This window comes from Brienomyrus brachyistius, unplaced genomic scaffold, assembly GCF_023856365.1.
Source record: "Brienomyrus brachyistius isolate T26 unplaced genomic scaffold, BBRACH_0.4 scaffold664, whole genome shotgun sequence".
Taxonomy (NCBI): Eukaryota; Metazoa; Chordata; class Actinopteri; order Osteoglossiformes; family Mormyridae; genus Brienomyrus; species Brienomyrus brachyistius.
In genome coordinates this window covers 949-20,219 of record NW_026042939.1, presented here as the reverse complement: position 1 = coordinate 20,219, position 19,271 = coordinate 949, and the positions used below count along the sequence as shown (strand labels likewise).

Here is a 19,271-nt window from a genome sequence, read left to right as displayed (position 1 = left end):
AAGCAGCAGCCTGACAAAGCAGCAGCCTGACAAACAAGCAGCACGACACTGACAAACAAGCAGCACCCTGACACTGACAAACAAGCAGCACCCTGACACTGACAAACAAGCAGCACCCTGACACTGACAAACAAGCAGCACCCTGACAAAGCAGCAGCAGCCTGACAAAGCAGCAGCAGCCTGACAAAGCAGCAGCAGCCTGACACTGACAAAGCAGCAGCAGCCTGACACTGACAAAGCAGCAGCAGCCTGACACTGACAAAGCAGCAGCAGCCTGACACTGACAAAGCAGCAGCAGCCTGACAAAGCAGCAGCAGCCTGACAAAGCAGCAGCAGCCTGACAAAGCAGCAGCAGCCTGACACTGACAAAGCAGCAGCAGCCTGACACTGACAAAGCAGCAGCAGCCTGACACTGACAAAGCAGCAGCAGCCTGACACTGACAAAGCAGCAGCACCCTGACACTGACAAACAAGCAGCACCCTGACACTGACAAACAAGCAGCACCCTGACACTGACAAACAAGCAGCACCCTGACACTGACAAACAAGCAGCACCCTGACACTGACAAACAAGCAGCAGCCTGACAAACCAGCAGCAGCCTGACAAACCAGCAGCAGCCTGACAAACCAGCAGCAGCCTGACACTGACAAACCAGCAGCAGCCTGACAAACCAGCAGCAGCCTGACCCTGACAAACCAGCAGCAGCCTGACCCTGACAAACCAGCAGCAGCCTGACCCTGACAAACCAGCAGCAGCCTGACCCTGACAAACCAGCAGCAGCCTGACCCTGACAAACCAGCAGCAGCCTGACCCTGACAAACCAGCAGCAGCCTGACCCTGACAAACCAGCAGCAGCCTGACCCTGACAAAGCAGCAGCAGCCTGACCCTGACAAACCAGCAGCAGCCTGACAAACCAGCAGCAGCCTGACAAAGCAGCAGCAGCCTGACAAAGCAGCAGCAGCCTGACAAACCAGCAGCAGCCTGACAAACCAGCAGCAGCCTGACAAACCAGCAGCAGCCTGACAAACCAGCAGCAGCCAGACAAACCAGCAGCAGCCTGACAAACCAGCAGCAGCCTGACAAACCAGCAGCAGCCTGACACTGACAGACAAAGCAGCAGCAGCCTGACAAACCAGCAGCAGCCTGACAAACCAGCAGCAGCCTGACAAACCAGCAGCAGCCTGACAAACCAGCAGCAGCCTGACAAACCAGCAGCACCCTGACAAACCAGCAGCAGCCTGACACTGACAAACCAGCAGCAGCCTGACACTGACAAAGCAGCAGCCTGACCCTGACAAACCAGCAGCAGCCTGACAAAGCAGCAGCCTGACAAAGCAGCAGCCTGACAAAGCAGCAGCCTGACAAACCAGCACCCTGACAAAGCAGCAGCCTGACAAACCAGCACCCTGACAAACAAGCAGCAGCCTGACACTGACAAAGCAGCACCCTGACACTGACAAAGCAGCACCCTGACAAACAAGCAGCAGCCTGACACTGACAAACAAGCAGCAGCCTGACACTGACAAACAAGCAGCAGCCTGACACTGACAAACAAGCAGCAGCCTGACACTGACAGACAAACCAGCAGCAGCCTGACAAACCAGCAGCAGCCTGACAAACCAGCAGCAGCCTGACAAACCAGCAGCAGCCTGACAAACCAGCAGCAGCCTGACAAACCAGCAGCAGCCTGACAAACCAGCAGCAGCCTGACAAACCAGCAGCAGCCTGACAAACCAGCAGCAGCCTGACAAAGCAGCAGCAGCCTGACACTGACAAAGCAGCAGCAGCCTGACACTGACAAAGCAGCAGCAGCCTGACACTGACAAAGCAGCAGCAGCCTGACACTGACAAACCAGCAGCAGCCTGACACTGACAAACCAGCAGCAGCCTGACACTGACAAACCAGCAGCAGCCTGACACTGACAAACCAGCAGCAGCCTGACACTGACAAACCAGCAGCAGCCTGACACTGACAAACCAGCAGCAGCCTGACACTGACAAACCAGCAGCAGCCTGACACTGACAAACCAGCAGCAGCCTGACCCTGACAAACCAGCAGCAGCCTGACCCTGACAAACCAGCAGCAGCCTGACCCTGACAAAGCAGCAGCAGCCTGACCCTGACAAAGCAGCAGCAGCCTGACCCTGACAAAGCAGCAGCAGCCTGACCCTGACAAAGCAGCAGCAGCCTGACCCTGACAAAGCAGCAGCAGCCTGACCCTGACAAAGCAGCAGCAGCCTGACCCTGACAAAGCAGCAGCAGCCTGACAAAGCAGCAGCAGCCTGACAAAGCAGCAGCAGCCTGACAAACCAGCAGCAGCCTGACAAACCAGCAGCAGCCTGACAAACCAGCAGCAGCCTGACAAACCAGCAGCAGCCTGACAAACCAGCAGCAGCCTGACAAACCAGCAGCAGCCTGACAAACCAGCAGCAGCCTGACAAACCAGCAGCAGCCTGACAAACCAGCAGCAGCCTGACAAACCAGCAGCAGCCTGACAAACCAGCAGCAGCCTGACAAACCAGCAGCAGCCTGACAAACCAGCAGCAGCCTGACAAACCAGCAGCAGCCTGACAAACCAGCAGCAGCCTGACAAACCAGCAGCAGCCTGACAAACCAGCAGCACCCTGACAAAGCAGCAGCACCCTGACAAAGCAGCAGCACCCTGACAAACCAGCAGCAGCCTGACAAACCAGCAGCAGCCTGACAAACCAGCAGCAGCCTGACAAACCAGCAGCAGCCTGACAAACCAGCAGCAGCCTGACAAACCAGCAGCAGCCTGACAAACCAGCAGCAGCCTGACAAACCAGCAGCAGCCTGACAAACCAGCAGCAGCCTGACAAACCAGCAGCAGCCTGACAAACCAGCAGCAGCCTGACAAACCAGCAGCAGCCTGACAAACCAGCAGCAGCCTGACAAACCAGCAGCAGCCTGACAAACCAGCAGCAGCCTGACAAACCAGCAGCCTGACCCTGACAAACCAGCAGCCTGACCCTGACAAACCAGCAGCCTGACCCTGACAAACCAGCAGCCTGACCCTGACAAACCAGCAGCCTGACCCTGACAAACCAGCAGCCTGACCCTGACAAACCAGCAGCCTGACAAACCAGCAGCCTGACAAACCACCAGCCTGACAAACCAGCACCCTGACAAACCACCAGCCTGACAAACCACCAGCCTGACAAACCAGCACCCTGACAAAGCAGCACCCTGACCCTGACCTGATGTGTGTCTTACATATAAGGTTCAGAATTACCTGTTTTAGTTTCCATTCATACCTTTATGAATTAAGATTTTCTGAGTGGAAATGTTAAAATCATATAACAATATTTTAACAGTGGAATGAATGCATAAGCAATTAAGGAACTGTTAGTTAAATCCACATGAAGCAACATAACGTCTTTAGTAGTAAAATGTGATGTATCTAGGAGTGACAATATGTTTCCAAACATTTGTATGTGCTGTGGTTTGCTGACACTAAATAATGTTAGGGGAAACAAAAAAACGACCTATTGACAGTTACAGGGTAGTGTGATTCTTGTAATAAACTTAGTTTTACCAAAGTCCTGTGTTAGTATTCAGTACAACATACACTGCATACATCCATCTTGCTTTCAGTGAGGGAAGATTTTTCTTTAAAAAAAAAAAAAAAATTTGTTCCTTGGTAAAGTTGGTTTGTCTCACAGGTACCGAATTTGTATAATTAAAATAAGATAAGATATTGACATAATATATTTTTGGTTTTATAAACAACTGACAGGAAAAACAAAAACCTGAGATATTACCATATCCAGTGGTAAACAATAATCAGTCCCAAAAGGGCTTTCCTATATTTTGCATTTGTGTCAAACGTCCACATTATCAGAAGTACTCAGGAGTCCAGACGGTCTCCAGCAGCACTGGCATACAGCTCTCAGCTCACAGACGCCACCTGGCGAGTGAACATGGCAGAACCCTGTCTGTGCTGGAGCCGGACTGCCCGTGGCATCAGCCTAGAACCTGCTCTGCTGATGCTTGCCGCTGGTTCCGGGGATCGGAATGAGCATCTCGTCAGGAAGCCTCAGCTCTGTCCGTTTGTCTTGGGAAGCGGGGTGGAGGCGGGGGCGGGGCGGGGGGCGTATGGCATGGCACCAATCCGCGTCGCCTCATTTGAGAGATTTTTGGTCGAACAGCTGCAGGTCCAGGCGCACCCACACCTCGCCTGTCGGCACCTCGTGCAGCAGCAGGCGCCTTGTCGCTGCTCCCTTGTTTTCCAGCTCCTTCTTGATGGTGGCCACAGGAACTTCAGTGCGGCCCAGGAAGTCTAACAATGATACAAGCAGCCATGATGAAAGCGGCCACCATCAAACGCTAGTAATAGAACACAGGCCATTGTGGCACAATGAAAGAAATTAAGCAATAGGGGGGGGAAAGAAATAAACGGTCAAACACAAAAGAAATTATCTAGTAGAAGGGTTGCAGTGAGACTGCAGAATATACCAGGGCATAAAGTAGAGAACGTAGTTCATCTGTATGTGTTCTTGGGCTGTAGGAGTAACCCGTACAAATACAAAGAGAATGTTCAAACTCACACACACAGAACCAGGGGGAGGATATGGAACCAGAACCCTGAAGCATGAAACCACAGTGATACCCCATGGAGAAACTTAAAATGACGTGTAATAAATAAATAAATTAAAAATAAATTAAAAGTTAAATTAAAAAAAAAAAAAAACAAGACGAAACTTCAAATATGACACCCAAATTTTTCTAAGGGAAATTTAACATCAGCACATTTAACATCAGAACTGTTCCCAAGACGAATTTCAGGAAGTGTCAACGTGTAAAAAGAGGAGAAATAAACATCTGAAGAAAGGACTAACCATCGGGAGAGAACTGGTCCCTCTTGAAGATGGTGACACATAGAACATCCTGGTACAGGTCCTTAATGAAGAACTGACAGTTGAAGTTCCACTTGGGGTTGATTGTGTCATTTATTGTCCGGGAGGTGAAACACTGTGCCCCCATGGTCACCTCGCAATATGGATTACTCTTTCCTGGAGGGTGTAGGCCATCAAAAAAAACCATTAAACCCAACCATCAAGCCATACATGAGGTACAAGGCATTAGGGGGTTAGCGGCTGGAGTTTCGGGAGATAGGACTTGACCTTTGACCCTCACCATTGGGCTTGCAGGGCTTGAGCTCTGTGGCCTCCAAAATAGTGACCAGCAGGCGGCCAATGCCACTGGTTTTCAGGGAACGAGCTGGAAATGCATACAGCAAGTGATGCATGAGTCGAAAGACCAAGGAACAATAAATAAGATTCATAATAAAGAAGTTAAGATGCAAGGAACTCCCAAGGAATTGGCAGAAATAAGATACAGCAACTGGAAAAAAAAACTGTAGTTAATGGGGCACTGCAGTCTATGATAGGGTTATCAAGGGTTCAGTAATGAAGGTCTGCATAAATAGACTGTACAGCAACCAAAAGGGAAAGTAGTAGGTTCTTAAACTGCAACGGATGTGTTCACTGGAAGGACAGGCTGTGTAAAAGAGGGAAACTCAAATTCAGGAAAAACCAGTGCTCAGCTACAAACTCAGACCAAGATTTTGTTTTTACAAACCAGTTGAGTAGCCTTTGACTGACTCTCTATGCTCAACTGGTTGGAAGAAACAAATTCTTGCTCATGGGGTTTGTAGGTTCTGGCTGTGAAACGTCCAACATGGACTAAAACATGGGGTCAGGGTTCTGAAACACTGAATAGGGTAATGAATATATACTGGTGACTTAGAGGATTTTATATTACAGATACATAAATATACACACACACACATACATATAACTAAATTAAATAGGAAAAGGACAAGCAATTTTGTAGACAGATGAATAAAACCATTACATAATCAAACTGGACTGAAGGGTTATGCTAAGACACTGAAAAGGATTAAATGCAAATAAAATAGTTCACCTTGGTAAGCTTTCTCTCGCTTCTTCTTCTCAGTCTCTATGAAATGTTCTGAAGCAGCTTTGATTTTCTGCGCCCAGGCAGTCCTGATTGATTAAATAAGAAGAAACACCTGATTTGTTACCAGAACAGGACACCGAGGGAGCCTCCTTGTGGACTGAAGCCACAGCTTCCTTGTTCAATTCTCCTTAGTCTCTTCTCTAACTCCCTTCCTTCCCCACTCATTGATGTTCTCTGTCCTGAGAGTATAAACACGGTCGATGTGGGAGATGTGGAAGATTGGCTCATCGCTAGACGGATCGGAGGGCATCTTCACCAGAACTTCATTTAGAAACACGGGCTGGTTGGATAGAAGACCAAAATCGGGTCATAGACTCGCATTAAATTGGAAGTACACACAGTAGAGAAAGCCCGTAAAAATGGGCTAAACATACAACTAAGGAAATGGCACCTCTTTCTAGAAAGTTCTACTCCGAATTGTATGGATATGAAAAGTTCATTTAAAACGCAATGTATGATTTTGTGCCGTAAATGTAACTGTCTGGTATTGCTAGCCCCCTCCATTACTCCCCAGCATGAAAAAGAGTCTCACGTTCTTGTACATCTTGAACTGCATGTTGCACTTGGGACTGAAGAGCTTATCCGTCCCTGATGAGGTGAACTGCTTCACTGCTTGGGTGAGCAGCAGGAAGTCATTGAAGAGGAAGGTGTATAACTCCTTGTTGCTCTTAGTTTTATAGACCTTGCCGCTGTGTAGCAGCTTTCGGGGACCCAGGCAGTTGGTCAAGGAGTTGAATATCAAGTTCTGTAGGGAAATGGAACAATTGGAAGTGTCCAGTAAACTGTAGGAAAGCTGCAAAAATCCAGACCCTAACTTGTAGTAGGATTAACTCTGTAGACGACTTTGTTAGAGGCTGTGCATGTAAACAAACATTTGTTAAGAACTTCAGGAGGGAATATTGTAGATTATATAAAACCCAGGCTATAGACAAGAGCTTCGTGATATAGTTGCATTAGATGTGCTCACCTCAGTGATGCCTTCACACTGGACATGGCTCTGAATCCACTCTAACCTGTCGGAGTTCTCCTTCTCCCGGACCCCCTCGTTGACCTGCAGACAGAGCTCCTCGGCCCTGTCCAGAGCCTCCCGCAAGTGTCCATGGTCCAAGTGATTCTCTGGAGTGTTCTCGAGAATCTGGGGAGCAGGAGATTTGGAAATAGGTCTGGGACCTGCCTAAGAATGAACTCTGTCTTTGGACAAGGACTGTGGAGTTCAGGGTAGAGTGAAGTTACTGGCGGTTTGATGTTAATCAGATCCATCCATCCATCCATCCATCCATAAATAAACTGGTGCAGCACGTTTTGTAACAGTTGACATCCAACATTTCACAATACCCATACTCACTGTTAGGTTGAAGAAACAGTTGTTAATCATTTCTGTATGATCAGCAATGAGTGTAAATATATATGTATACGTTATTTCTTATCTTCTAGCCACATACTCTTAGCTATTGTACTCTAAGTAGGTGGTTAACAGCTGCCTACTTAGATAAGAATCTCACTTCCCTCTCTTGCGCCCCCCATTGACTATAAATAAAGAAGCCAAGGGGAACCACCCTTTGTAACACATTCTGCTGTAGTTTGCATTGCAGAGAGTGTGGGTACCCTTGCAAGTAAAACTGTAACCTGTGTGTGTCTCGTAAATGTGGAGTTGGGGTGGAAACGCCGGGCGCTTTCCCCAACATAGAATTTGGTCCTTCGAGCCGGATCCGAGGAACCCCGAAGACGTCTCCAGTACGCCGAGAGAAGCGACACCGAAGTCTGTCGACAGCCACTCGAAGTCGGGTGCAAGAAAGACCTGTGATGTGAATTCGTCATCAGGCCGGTGGTTAGAACTGCGCTCGACGTCTGGTGATGTCTGAAGGACCTCGGTGACGGATCAGAGAGCACACTATACAGGTGAGAGATACGGCACCTAAGTGAGTAGGTGGCCAAGTGAGAGATACGGCACCTAAATAAGTAGGTGGCCAAGACATGCATGTGGTTGAGGTTAGCCGAAATTAACCGGGAGAGAAAGTAGGCGTTGTTGGAAATATATATATTGATGTATGTGGATGTGTTTTTATAGGTTTTAGATTAACCTACACGATCCACCCTAAAAGCAACAACATACTGGTGACTGAAGGATCAAGGACGGGTTTCATCCCTGAAAACTAACACCGCTGCTCTAATAGGGAGCAGTAGAAGGCCGTGTTAGTGTCCTCCTGAGGTCTCATGCCAGATACTTGCTTTTAGGATTTTTTATTTTTTGTAGTGTATCCATTAAAAGGTAACAATGGGGAAGAATCAAAGTAAACAAATGGAACTAGAGGGAGATGAGAAGTTTATGGAAGGATATAAGCCAGGATCAGGACAAATAAGTAGATGGAGGAAAAAACATGGGTTTGAAGGAAAACTCCACACTCCAGATATATATAAAAGCTCACAGACTTTTGTATAAAAGCTAAACTTAAAACTGGAGATGTTACAGACTACCAATAAGAAAGAAGGTAAAGACAGAAAAAAAGAATATGTTTTTTCTGATGCATGGTTGGAACAAAGTAAGTTAAGAGATGTACGTAGAAAACAGAGTATGCAACAATTACATGGAAGGATAGAGATAGTGTTTATGAGACGAGCAGATTATGGCAGAATAGCGCAATGTAAACAAAAAGATGGAGAGGAACCTGAGGATTTTATGGATAGAATGAGAGTTGTATTTAGAGGAAACTCAGGGATCCCATTTGATGAAGAGGCAGTAGGAGTGTACCAACAACAGCTAAAACGAGCTTTTGTCGCAGGCCTAAAGCCCGAATTGCGAAAATATCTTGACAAACATTGGGTACATCAGAATACTGGTTCAGTCCAACAAGCACTAGAATATGCCCAACACGCGCAGAGAGCGCAGAAACAGGAAAAGACAGACACAATATTCAGCGCCTCAGATGTAGTAGCGTTAGTGCAAATGAATCCTCCGGGGAGGGGAGGATTCAGAGGAAGGTCAAGAGGCCGAGGAAGGGGGAGAGGTGTTTTCAGAAACAATTACAGGAATTCGTCTCAGCAAGATAACATTTGCTGGACATGCAGGAAACCTGGACACTTAGCTAGGAATTGTAGAGTAGGGAAACAACCATATAACCCAAACTCCATTGAAAACAATGATCAATGACCCCCCTCGGAGGCCCCTGTTACCGACACCATCCGAGGCAAAACAGAGGTGATTTTAAGAAAGGAAACGGAGGTCACTTTACAAGACCTTTTAGATAAGGAAATAGATTTACAAGCAGTGTGTCAGTTATTAGCAGAAAGGCAGTGGGAAACCTTGCCAAGTCGGAAGTTAGTCATAAACGGCAAAGTATATGAATGTCTGTGTGACACTGGAGCATGTAGGACTGTCCTAACCTCCAGTCCTCCCGGAGTCACATATTCTTCATCAGTCATAAATATAAAAACGGCAGGAGGTCAGACAGACAGACATCAGTTAACAAACCCAGTTGCAGTAAAAGATAAGGAAACTGGACTTGAATGTCAAGCACAGGTGTTAATAAGCCCTTCTTGTCCTGTTAACTTGTTAGGTCGAGACCTTATGGTACAAATGGGCATTAGCGTGGTTGCCACAGCCACTGGCATGAAAGCAATCGTAAATGAGGAAGCTTATGTTGTGCAAGGAACCACAACACCACAATATTACTGGTCTCTGGACCTAGGGGGAACTGCACAGACACGAGAATTATTGCGGAAAACTAGAGAAAAGCAGTCCCCTAGACAGGCCCAGTTCATGCCTGACGATGCCTTACACGTCACTATGTGGTACAAAGACACCCTTGGACCAGATTACGTCTATGACAAAACGTTTCATGCCCTCCAAGACACTTGTATAATATATGTATGTTAACCCCACCACTGGGTTTTCAGCAGCCTCAGTCATTTTATCTAACAAGCAACAAGCTGTATTTAGAGAGAGAACACCACACGTATCTCTTTCAAAACCACCCCAGATGCAGTGGAGAGATGTAGAGATGTTCTTACGAGATTCTATGCACAGTTACAATGACTACCAACCCGTATCTGGCTCCTGTTGGAGCTATGATGAGAAACACAATGTGTGGCGGTTTCCTTTGGGATGGAGAGTTCAAACCACTCCCACCACACACTTAAAGGACCCAACCTGACAAATTTTTTCAACCCTGGAGGAGGGATCATGTCCAGATCTAGATCGCCTTCCAGAAGGGTTGTGGTCGTCCTCCCCCACTGATGTAGGGCTGGTAAAGGGATTCCCACCTTACAAAGTAACTGTGAAATCAGAACACCGTCCGGCAATACCCATTAAAACCTGAAGCAGAGAAAGGTATAGCCCCTGTAGTGCAAGACATGTTAGCATCAGGAATATTGCGAGAGGCTCCTGAAGCCACTTGCAACACTCCTATCTTTCCAGTCCAGAAGGGACATACAGGGAAATGGCGCATGGTGCAGGATTTAAGACCTGTTAATAACATAGTGCAACATGCAGCACCAGACGTGCCTAACCCACACTTATTGCTCAACTCATTGACTCCTGATAAAAGCTACTTCTCAGTAGTGGATCTTAGTAATGCATTTTTCTCAGTACCATTGCACCCTGATTCTCAACATTTATTTGGATTTACCTATAAAGGGAAAAAATATACATATACTAGACTCCCTCAGGGATTTTCTGAAAGCCCACATGTATATACCATGGCCCTTAGATACTCTATGAGTACCTGTGAAATACCATCACATAGTCAGGTATTACTATACGTGGATGATATCTTAATAGCAGCAGATTCAGAACAACATTGCAAAGAAACTACCCTAACTGTGCTTCAGCATTTATACAATACTGGACATAAAGCTTCTAAACAGAAGTTGCAGTACTGCAAAAAGACAGTTGTCTATTTAGGGCATAACCTTTCACAAAAAGGTCGCTCGCTGCTAGAGATAAGGAAACAAGCTATACAGGAAGCACCTAAACCACAGACTAAACAACAGATGCAATTATTGTAGAGAATGGTTACCAGATTATGCTTTTCTAGTTCAACCTTTGCAAAATTTAATATACGGGAAGGAGATGACTCTAAAGGACAAAATACAATGGACTGAGGACGGAGAAAATGCTTTTACAAATTTAAAAAGAATGTTGCAAACCAATGTGACCCTTGCTCTACCAGATTATCAACAACCATTCACCCTATGTGTAGATGCTAATCAAGGTTATATGAAAGCAGTATTAACACAGCCATTCGGAGCAAAAGAGAGACCGTTAGCATTCTATTCAAAACGATTAGATGCAGTAGCAGCTGGCTTTCCACAGTGTTTACAGGCCTGTGCAGCTGCTGCAGAAGCAGTAAAGGTATCAGCAGAATTGGTACTTTGTCACCCCCTCATACTTAAAGTTCCTCATTCTGTGTCTCTAATCTTGTTGCAGACACCGCTTCCATTCTTAACACATACAAGACATCTTACCTTAGTGTCACTTTTGCTCTCACAACGTAACATTGAACTTCAGCGGTGTGGCCTATTGAACCCTAGTACGCTTCTCCCTACCGCAGAGGATGGGGAGCCACATTCTTGCAAAGCAACAATAGAAGAACAAACAAAACCAAGAGCAGATATTCTGCAAACTTTTATACCAGGATCAGAAGTTGTTTATGTAGATGGCTCAGCATCAAAAAATGATATGGAAAAAAATAAAGTTGGGTATGCTGTAGTTACATCTACTGAAGTGTTAGAAGCCAATGCACTCCCTTCTACTTGTTCAGCACAAGCGGCTGAACTTTATGCTGTGATCAGGGCATGTGAACTGTTCAAGAACAAGTCACTTACTATCTACACTGATAGTCAATATGTGTTTGCAGCTGTCCATCACCATGCAAGAGTCTGGAAAAATAGAGGTTTTAGAACATCACAGGGCACATCTCTTACTCATACGAATTTGCTACTTAGATTATTAGACGTTGTGCATTTACCGACTCACTTTGCACTGTGCAAATGCAAAGCACACCAGACTGATGACTCTGCAGAAACCGCAGGAAATAGTTTTGCAGATAAAACCGCCAAAGAAGCGGCACTGAAACAACCTACCTTATCAGTGGCAGACATTCTTTTTATAGATAGCGATGTGCTATGTGATGCACAGATTCATGCTCCTAAAATAGAAGTACAAAGTTGGATCAAAAGAGGAGCAATACAACGAGAGAAAGTTTACTATATGAATGACAAGCCCATCCTACCAAAAAATTTATACAAAACAGCTGCTTTGGTGAGCCATGGAAATACTCATGTCTCAACAGGAGGGATGGTACATATCATACAACAATATTTCTATGCTATAAATTTTTCTGATTATGCAAAACAATTTTGTAGGACATGCTTAATTTGTTGTAAACACAATGCACAAGGAAACATCAGACCAAAACGTGGCCAGTTCCCCACAGCTGAGTATCCGTTTCAAGTTGTACATATGGATTTTATTGAATTATCTTGGTCACAAGGAAAGAAATACTGTCTAGTTATTATAGACACCTTTTCTAAGTGGGTAGAAATATACCCTGTAAAGCATTGTGATGCAATGACCGTTGCAAAATGTTTGGTAAGCCATTATTTCCCTACCTATGGCATACCTCATATTATAAGATCAGACAATGGGACTCATTTTGTAAATCAGACTATGTCCCTTTGCTCACAAGCATTAGGTTTTACGCTTAAGAATCATTGTGCGTATCACCCCCAGAGCGCAGGCTTAGTGGAAAGGACCAACGGCACTATTAAAACAAGGCTAAAAAAGACAATGGAAGAGACAAAAAGGCCGTGGCCAGAATGTTTGTCTCTAGTAAAATTATGGATGAGAATAACTCCCACTCCTGCAGGATTAACACCTTTTGAAATAGTGTATGGTAGACCATTTCCCCTAGCAACTGAAATGAATGACATAGAAAAAGCAGACCGAGAAAATACGCTGGCTGATTGGATGCGTAAACTACTAACATCACAACAAAAACATAGCCCCAGTAGTCTGCCGGTAAATTCTGTTTCTACTCAACAGGATAACTTGCAGCCGGGAGATTGGGTCCTGGTCAAGGTCCTGTTGCGGAAAGATTGGAGCACACCTCGGTGGGACGGTCCTTATCAAGTCCTCCTCACAACACCAACAGCAGTAAAGATCGCAGAACGACCTTCCTGGATACACAAAAGTCACTGTAAACCCATCAAGCCCTTATCAGAGGCCTCAGCAACAGAGTAGCAGTGGAAGTCCGCTACAAAGGCACAGTAACCAATAGGGTGCTGTTGTCTCAACCCGGTGAAGAAAACAACTGAGCTGCACTCTATTTAGGATGGCCCTGATAGGGTGGGGATGTGGTAAAGTGACTCTAGGGGTCATTCTTGTTGTAGGACTTGTATGGTTGTCCTGGCTCTCACCAGCTCCATTACAGCACCTACGGCGATGGACCCATGATGACTTCCATCTACGCCCGTTGCCCGCTGACCACTCACATCCATTTATGCAAAACTACTGGTACCGATATGTACATGATACTGTAACAGCGAAAAATGTGACAAATTGCTATGTTTGTTCAGTAATGCCCACTCATAGTGAAGGACCTACGGTGTATGGTAAAGCTATGAACATATCCCAAGCCAAGTGCGCTGCTTCTTTCGCAGGAATAGGATACCAGAGCCGTCTTTCCCTTATATTTTCGCTAGCAGGGGAAGATGTGAACATAACTATACCTGGGACTAATAGAATGACAGTGGTCCGAATTAAGTATCAGGAGGCTACAGGAAACTACCCAGATGACGTTGGGTTTCAAAATGGTACCTGTATACAGGATTTCTGGGTAGACTTCGCTGTTGCTAAAACTAATGTCTCACTTCCTTTTTCTGTCTTGATGGACCGAGACCCACTGACATATCAGCATGCCATTTGTTTTAAGCAAGATAATGGTACGCGATGGATAGGAGGAAACACCACGAACTGTAACCTAACATATGTAGACAGCATGTATGGATCTCCAATTTCGATGCTTCGCCCCAGTAATGGAACATATTGGGTGGACGGAGTAGCATGGTTGTGTGGACCTCGTGCATACTTTGTCTTACCACCGAACTGGTTTGGAGTGTGCGCTCTTATTTTTGTTTCAGATCACACCTTCCTGATAGCACAGGAAAGTAAAACTTTCTTCAGAAGCAGGAGAAGGCGTTCGATATCAATACAACCCCATGATAGTGTGTGGGGAACCGACGTGCCCGCTGAACATAAATTGTGGGGAACAGGCAGTAAAGTTATGCTGGCCCTGTTCCCTGGGCTAGGAATTGGAAAACTCATGCTACGCGTAGAAACTCTAAATTATAGACTAGGTCTATTTATGAATGATTCGATACTGATTAACCAAAAACAAAATGAACAATTAGACATAACCAGACAGATGGTAATCCAGAATCGTATGGCATTAGACCTACTGACAGCCGCACAAGGAGGAGTATGTGTCCTCCTGAACCAAACGTGCTGCACTTACATTCCTGACAATGTGCACTCACCCAATATGACATCTGCCTTAGACCGCCTCCGAAACTTACAAAAAGTGATGACCATGGACAGTCGACCGCAGTCCTCCTCATCCTGGTTAGACTGGTTTATTACAGGAACATGGTGGTCAATACTGATGAAAACATGCCTACCTCTTCTTTTGTTTTTCATTTTATTTTTCTGTTGTTTTATTACTGTTATACCATGTTTGAAAATGTTTATTAATCAAGCTCTTAATGCTGCTTTTCGGACACGCAGTACAATGTTTCTCTCCCTTACCCAAACTATAGAGACAGAGCCTGTTTCCAGCGATGGCGATGAAGAAGACATATAATTCATAATGACGGCCGAGCCGAAAGCACCCGTGCAGGGCTCGGACCTGAAGAAACGGAATTAAATGTTTTCCAGGATAATGACAATGTGGTCTAAATGAAGGTTGTACCTAAAGTGCTTTTGCAACTTCTACAATGTTGATGCTTCTGATCATACTGTCATGATAAACAGGAGGGACTGTTAGGTTGAAGAAACAGTTGTTAATCATTTCTGTATGATCAGCAATGAGTGTAAATATATATGTATACGTTATTTCTTATCTTCTAGCCACATACTCTTAGCTATTGTACTCTAAGTAGGTGGTTAACAGCTGCCTACTTAGATAAGAATCTCACTTCCCTCTCTTGCGCCCCCCATTGACTATAAATAAAGAAGCCAAGGGGAACCACCCTTTGTAACACATTCTGCTGTAGTTTGCATTGCAGAGAGTGTGGGTACCCTTGCAAGTAAAACTGTAACCTGTGTGTGTCTCGTAAATGTGGAGTTGGGGTGGAAACGCTGGGCGCTTTCCCCAACACTCACTCTTCTGCCTGAAGTTTTTGCATTTCATTGGTATTTAACTCCAGCAAAACAGCACATTCTTTCTTGTATTTGCTGACCATGATGATGGTCACAACCATTATCATTTGGTCCCCAAAGGAATTGACACGAACTGCATCTTTGGCAGGGCAAAGTCATACGTAGCAGCAACCCAAATTGAGCTAAATCCAAGGCAAATTGGATGAGGCTAATTCGTCATGCCTCCCACATCGCACACTGAAGGAGGGACCACGGGTGACAATGTGCAGGACTTACGTTCTTTATGATGAGTGGATAGCGGGTGATTCTCTGCATAGGCTTCAGCAGGAAGCTGGACAGTGGCATACCTTTACACCGGTGATCTGTAGCGATTTTCTGAGAGAGAGACACACACACACTTAGGAGTCAGAAACCCTAGCCTACGTCCTTATCTAAAGCACCACTCTAAATTTCAGTCTAGGTGCTTTAGAAGAGTTGAGTCCAGAGGTCTCATAGAACATAGTATTGGCCCGCAAGATATCTTTATTTTCTTCTGAAATGAATTACAAAGAACAGTTCAACATCCATTTAACCCGCTACCGCTTTTTCACTGAGGACATTTGGACGGCTGCAATTCTCCCGCTTACCGATCGCTCTGGAACAGCCTTTAACAATGAACTATCTACCCCTCCCATTTGTTCCAGGGCTGCTGCCCACCATTCCTCACCTTGAGGAAGTCCTTGAACTCGGGTTCCTTGTCAGTCTTTTGTTGCAGCAGGGCTGCACCGTTAAGCTGGCAGCTGCAGAAGCGGATGTAGGCCTGCATGTGCGAGAGCTCCGAGGCCAGGATGTCCCCAATCATCTGCACCGGCATCTTCTCGCCACCCGTTTTCTTCCTCACCCTCAGTGCCCTGCCATTCACAAACACAATCACCAAAACCGCAAAGGCCGCCAAGTCCAGTACCAAGCAATTTCTTCGTAAAAGTTCAGGTGAGTTTCAAAAACAGAATGCTGGCCAGTGCCATTCTCAACAAACATTCCAGTTTCCATGATCTTTAAGTGCAAAAAACTGTGCAGCCTGTTTTGTTATTATCCATCGACTGCATAGATAATTCCTTTTCCTGGCACTTCTCTATTTCTGGGACTTCACTCTGCCTATGACATTTGCTGTTGTGGGACACGATACTCGCAGTTCGTATTCCTAGAGCAAGGTGGCAGCATCGGATCACGTTTCATTCCCAAGAATTTCAGCTACCAAGAAGAAACAAGCTTGTGGAAAGACACACTTGTGAAGTTTGGTGTTGGACATAATCAGGTCCTTCCAGTTGACGAAGATCATGGCCATTTCAACATCTGTCAGGCGTCCCGACTCAGACATGGGGCTTGTAAAACACCTGGAGAAAAAAAAATGAGAGACGGCAAAGTTGGAAAGGGTTAGTAAAGGTTAAGAGGGATAACAAAATGTTAGGGAAAATAAGTTAAACATGTTCTGGCACAAAAACCTACACTCAAAGCCCTATACATGAGATCCATGACAAGAATATAAAAACTCAAAACTGCAAATGCTTAAAGCAGACTGAAGTGCAAAGACCTCACGGGGGCCCCACTGCAGATCATACCTCCAGGACCAGCTGAAGGTCAGCCATGTATCGCTCCTCCGTCTCAATGAGCTCGTGGATGTAACCCTGTCGCTTCCTCTCCTGCGGACTCATGGTGTCCAGGCTGGTCAGGTCAGCACACCCTGCAGGGTCGGGGATGACGGGGGTGGGGGTGGGAGTGGGGGGGGGGGCAGCCGCGGTCAGCAGCTGTCTTGCGTGGCCCCAAACATGTGGCTAAACCACTGGCTTGAGAAGCCGCTACCCCGGAGCTGTCGCTAAGTCACTGCGCGAGAACAACCCTCCCGTCCGTCTTACCTTTTGCTGAAAATTCAGATGCGCGCAGACGCTGAAACTCCATTGGGTAACTTTCAATACGCCTTTTTGCATGAGCCTCATCCCCCAAGCCTTAAAAACCGCAGCCAGGTTTCCTCTCTCGAACCCATTTTGCCTGGGACTGTAACCATCCTAGTGCTTAGCTTCTTGAATAACCTGGTCCTGGATATATATATATATTAGACGCTAATAACCAAACCTCACACCATCCTTGTGTAAGACAATGACTTGCCAAAAAAAAAGCAGGTGCTTTTTAAGCAAATCCTTTATTTTCACGATAAATGTACATATGTATAATTTGAAGCACATTTTCAAAGTAACACAGCTTGGGAACTTTAACACAGACAAACTGACTTGACTACTGCCAATGCACTGTGGGTAAATTCCCAGTGGGGCCAAATGAAACCTCAAACTGCATAGACTGTTTAACAATTAATGCAAGGGATTCATTCAAAATGCATCTCTCTTGCCAGCAGCATAAACAGATTGCAAATTTGCATAAACAGAGCAAACCTTTAATTGCTTGCAAAATGTTTTCCAAGTAGAGGATATTTTTCAGCTGTTAAATACCTTATTCAGACATTTCTATGCCTTACTGCAAGTAATCACACATATTGTAGACTGAGCACACAATATCACAGTCATCCATTTTTTTTCATTAAACTGCACTTTCATATAAAATAAAATAAGTCAATACAACTAAGAGTAAAATCTGGGCAAACCAGGTTACATTCAAAATGCTTGTAGTTTTACTACAAAGTGCCGCAGCAGTGATGATTTCTTGAACACTGAGGCACAGAGAGTTTCACCCTGATGTGAGAGCAAAAGACCACACTTTATAAACCACCAAATCTGCCATTTTTATCCTTAACCGAGTAATACGATTCTTTAGCATTTGTTCCAAGGACATTGTCAACACATGAATTTACCTCTGGCTAATAGTTACACTGGCATGGACCAAATAGTCAGCAGGCACCATGCAGAAGGATAATCTTCAGAGTCTAAACCTTAGTGACCAAAAAAAGAATTAGCCCATCTAACATCTGAATTTTATCAATAACCAAATAATCAATGGTATCTAACTGCAAGGCAGATTTTCATTTTAAGTTGCATGAAAAAGCAAAGTGTGAGGCTCAGTGGGCTAAAGCCTCGTTTTTTCGCCCAGCCTCAGTACATCTGCGGGTCCTTCAGCAAGGCCCTTAACCCCCAGCTCCCTGGATGCTGCTATGGGTGGCTACCCTTTGCGGCCAGCTTGCTGTCACTTACAGAAAGCAAACTGGGGGTGGCGTAAAGAGAATTTCCCCATAGGGCTCAATAAAGTATCAATTATTATTAAATAAAGACATGTATCTTAGTTATAACTAGTTTTTAAACTTGTTAGAACCCAGAAACCGCAAAACATGTACTGTTAAACACCAGCAGGCCTTGTTTCGTTAAAGGTTTATGCATATAATTACCTGAATTAACCACTCCATCTTGGTGGGGGGGGGGGGGCATTTACATTGACGTTACCTCCCTAAGGTCACTTAAAGCAAAAAAAAAATATATTCTAAAACATTTCCAGTATTATGGCAGATCAGCTGAAAACTCACAGCATCCTGGTCCAAACCCCCTCAGGCGGGAAAGCGGCAGACACTGCACCGGGGCACTAACAGGGCAAACCAAAGTCCACCAAAGCCCGCCGCGAGTGTTCGGAAAAAACAGCAAACAGTGAAGCAAGGACCAGAACTTTGACCCTCGAATGGCTCACCGACCCCCACATAGGGAAAAGATGAAGGCTGCAACCAGTGTATGACTGCCTGCTTGAATACCCTTCCACTCCATACATTATAACAAATAACACCCTCAAAATACACAACTACATGTAAGGCAACAAAGGTTTCCCCTTAGTCTAGGTATGTATGACGAATATTCTACACACTATACCCATAGGCAAAACACAGTACTTAAAGAAGTACGTAAACAGCCAGTAATCGTTGA

At 45.4% G+C, this 19,271-nt stretch overlaps 1 pseudogene; it reads right to left on the bottom strand.

Annotated features, from left to right (window-relative positions):
• Nucleotides 1-4,144: 4,144 nt before the first annotated feature.
• Nucleotides 4,145-17,101, bottom strand: LOC125729428 (intersectin-2-like; annotated as a pseudogene).
• Between the last annotated feature and the right edge of the window lie 2,170 nt (nucleotides 17,102-19,271).